The following is a 4023-nucleotide window of genomic DNA, read 5'->3' as shown; positions in this document are numbered from 1 at the left end:
AAAGCGGACAACTACGGTTCTCTATTCCCATCACTAACATTTTTCCTGCCTGCCAAAGTGACAGGTGTTCTGATGATTTCACCTGCCACTGCCAACATTTTACCCGCATTTGGCGGGTAGCTGGTGCTAATTTCAGACCCTGATTGTGACTCAGCTTGTCTTCATATTTCTGCACACAGTGAAAATTATTAAAGATGAATGAGGTCCAAATGATTCACCTCTGCTTCTCTTTTAAGATAAATGTCTTTGGAACAGCTTGAGCAACACATGTCCTGATGCAGCCTTGCAACACATCAGTTCCAGGTTAATGTCTTCCTATCGGTAACCAGTATAATACAGTAGCATCAGTTCTGCAATACATATGACTTTAGACTTTATTGTCCCACAAGGGGGAATTTTTTTCCACAGCACTGTACTTATCAGACACCAATACATACAACAGCACACAGTAACCGCAATACGACAGCGATAACAACGGACAGCAGTCCACACTAAGGCCTATTCAGCGACGCCTGTCGTTTAAGTCGGCTATGACTGCAGGTATCAAGCTTTTCCCCAAAGCGAGCCCTATTGAACCTCAATGATCTGTACCGGTGCCCGGAGCAGGGCATTATGGTAAGGTGGCGATTGAGTGAGTGTGTGATGTCCTGTACTATTGAGATTGCAATGCGCGCAATGGCTTTGTTGTTTCGTTCTGTGAGGTTGGGTGTGGGGAGACCACTTATCCTGGCAGCAGTGTTGGTTATGCGTGTGAGTTTTGCCTGGTTATTGACTGTGAAGCCGCCACCCCATGAAAAGGCAGATGAGGTGGTTGGGCACTGGAAAACTTTAAAAAAAGGATGTTGGAAAAAAAACAGGTTGATAAGCCATGCAGAGTAGTGCAAAAAAAGTGAAGTTTATTAACCAAAGTTCACTGAAGCAAAAGGCAAAAATGAAACCCAGGAAATACTTCATTCAAACTAAATCAAAAGAACACCAAACAAAAGAAAACTGCAGCCTCACAGCAAACTTTTCACTCTCCTCTCCCTCTTACCTATCTCATCCTGCTACTTAACAGCGCTCAGTCCTCCCCCCCTCTAAGAGGACCTAACGAGGCAGACCTGACTGCACTCTCCATGATTGAGCTGCTGAGCAGCTGATCCACCCCAACATCCCAGGCAGAAAAACTAAATCCCATGAACCCATGGAACAAATAAACTAAACAGGCTTGTGTCATACACCTTAACTGATAATGTATCAAATACACTTAAACATTGAGTGAAATCAACAATTAATCAGACAAAAAAACACTGTTAACTTTGGGGAACAGGGCCCAGTGAAAAGGAAGATGAAAGGCAGCCTTTTCACAGTGACGGATAACATGTTAAAAAAGCAGGTGGAACAGTACAGTAGGATTGGCTGGATAATGCTCTGGTACAGCAGTAGGAGGGGGGGAGAGATTGGGGGGCAACATAAAGTCCTTTAAGTTTGCCAAACTCTTTTTTGTTTTTGCATATCCAAATCCCATTTAGATTTTTTTTCATGTTCAGTGGAAAGTTGTCTTATGGAAACAATACATTGTATAGCAACCCGTTCTTATCCCAGCTTTGTCAGGACCCTTTGGTGTCACTTTCTAATGCACTGGGTAGCCTTGTTTAGGCAACAAAACCACTTAGATTTATGAAAAAAGTTTGGGTTAAAAATACTCTGAACAAAAAGACAAACAACACAAACAGCGCTCTCCTGTGGGAAGATCCTGTGTTTGTTTGACCTTCCCACCCTATGTGGGTTTTTACGGTCTTTGTACTACGTCACCACACTTCCAGAACACTGTCTCTGAGTTACCTGAAAGTCTGGTGGGTCTCATACAGACGCTAAAGGGTGCCTTGTGAGTCGGTATCAGAAGCCGGGAGCCGTGACAAAGTCACAAAAAAGTGACAAATGAGACCGGGCAGCGTATAGGCTACTGTATACCAGACAAAAATAAGCTTTAAAGGGGGGCAGCTGTGGCTCAGGAGGTGGAGCGGGTCATCCTTTATCATCACCTGCCCGCATGTCACAGCGTCCTTGAGCAAGACACTAAACAAAGTTTCTTCAACGGGCAGGCCAGCGCCAGGCAAGGCGGCTCCGCTACCATTGGTGTGTGAGTGGGTGAATGAGAGGCAAAACTGTAAAGCGCTTTCTCCATTAAGGTAGAAGGGCGTTATTTAAAATGCAGAATATGCAAATACACATTTACACACATGCAGTATATATGTGTACTAACATACATATATGCATACATTCATTGCACTGAAGATTGTTGACATGTCAATCTGTACTTAGAACAATAGTAACCTGCTTCAGGACTTTTACCGGGATAATAGAAACAGATCGGTATGGTGCTTATGTTCTTTTAATTAGGGTAGGCAAGTATAGAGGGAATATATATGGAGTTAGACATCCTAAACTTAGTATTGTTTGAAAGGTTTGTGGTAGGGGTGGGCGATATATTGAATATACTCAATGTATTATGACTTGTTCTACATGGGATGTAGTAAATGACTGCTATTTTTTATTTCTAGCATGCAGTACTTTTCTAAATTTGGATAACCCAATCCACCTTTATACCGATCAAGAAATAATGCTTATTAATATTATGTTCCATTTCTGTCAATACACACTGTTCCTTTAAAAAAAAAAAAAAAATCCTAAGTCAAGTGTGTTAACATCTGGGCCAGAACAGAGAGGCTAAAGAGGAACTACTTCCCTCAGGCCATCCAAATCCTGAACAAGGATGCTGCCAAGGCTCCTGAGACTACACCTCTGAGTTTTTTTTCAATAACCACATTACTGGAGAGGGCAATAAAGCATTTCATTGCACAATGTAGAAATATGTGTATGTAACAAATAAAACTTGAAACTTAAAGTCAAACTTTTCAAATTCATCCCGAGCAGGTTACAAACATAGACTGTATAAGAAGTGGATGTAGTCACCATGCTGTCACCCATTCAAGTCAAGTCAAGTCAATTGTATTTGTATAGCCCAAAATCACAAATCACAAATTTGCCTCGGGGGGCTTTACAATCTGTACAGGATATGACACCCTCTGTCCTTTACAGTACGACCCTCTCATTGGATAAGGAATAAGTGGTTTGTTTACAAATAAAAGTGAAAGAAAAAGTTGTCCGTGTTGGTGTATTGCACTGTCTCGGAGAAAGATCAGCAACAAGAACGTTATGTTCAACGAAAAATTAAGCAGTAAAACAACGGCTTACAAGATTTCTTTAAAAAAATCACTGCGGTGTGGATGGGAACGAACCTTGTGTGTGCGTAATGTGTCACTAGAAGCCTGTCAGCCCAACGAGGTTCGATGCAGCGCCCAGTACATTACAGTGGGGAAATCCTCCATTATGTGCAGCAGTCCATCCCCCCATACCGGGATCCAGTAGCAGAGATCAGCAGCATGTCGGGGCTGCTACATCGTAGTCCCACAGCTCCGCAGTTAGTGCGACCCTCTCATCGGATAAGGAAAAACTTAACCAAAAAAAACCTTTTAACAGGGAAAAAAATGAAAGAAACCTCAGGAAGAGCAACAGAGGAGGGATCCCCCTTCCAGGATGAACAGACGTGTAATAGATGTCGTGTGTACAAACTAACAACATAATTAAAATACAACATAGACAATCCATATGACAAAAAATAATACATGTAATGTGAACATATGTGAGAAGGTGGATCCAGGAGGATGTCAAGCAGCTTCCCAGCGTCGCCAAACAGATAGAGTCAGAGCAACACGACCTCCTCTCCACGCCAAACAGGTAGAGCCAGAGCAACACGACCTCCTCTCCACGCCAAACAGATAGAGCCAGAGCAATACGACCTCCTCCCCATGCCAACCAGATAAATACCAAGCAAGACGACCTCCTCTCCCCGCCAGATAGGTAGAGCCAGAGCAACACAACCTCCTCCCACCAATTGCTTTGTGGACTTTGAAGCGTTTTTGTAGCCTTGAGTTCAGCTTTTTGGCCTTCGGCATCTTGGTTGTCGGTCGTCGCTATATA

At 42.9% G+C, this 4023-nt stretch overlaps 1 long non-coding RNA gene across 1 annotated transcript; it reads right to left on the bottom strand.

The window, feature by feature from the left end:
• Positions 1–3702: 3702 nt before the first annotated feature.
• On the bottom strand, positions 3703–4023 carry LOC119499339. The gene is made up of 3 exons (XR_005209380.1): positions 3884–4023; positions 3802–3842; positions 3703–3760 (listed from the first exon to the last, which is right to left on the bottom strand). It is a non-coding gene; the product is annotated as an uncharacterized LOC119499339 (long non-coding RNA).

This window comes from Sebastes umbrosus, chromosome 12 (assembly GCF_015220745.1).
Source record: "Sebastes umbrosus isolate fSebUmb1 chromosome 12, fSebUmb1.pri, whole genome shotgun sequence".
NCBI lineage: Eukaryota > Metazoa > Chordata > Actinopteri > Perciformes > Sebastidae > Sebastes > Sebastes umbrosus.
The sequence above is the reverse complement of the archived record's forward strand: the minus strand, read 5'-3'. Positions and strand labels throughout refer to the sequence as shown.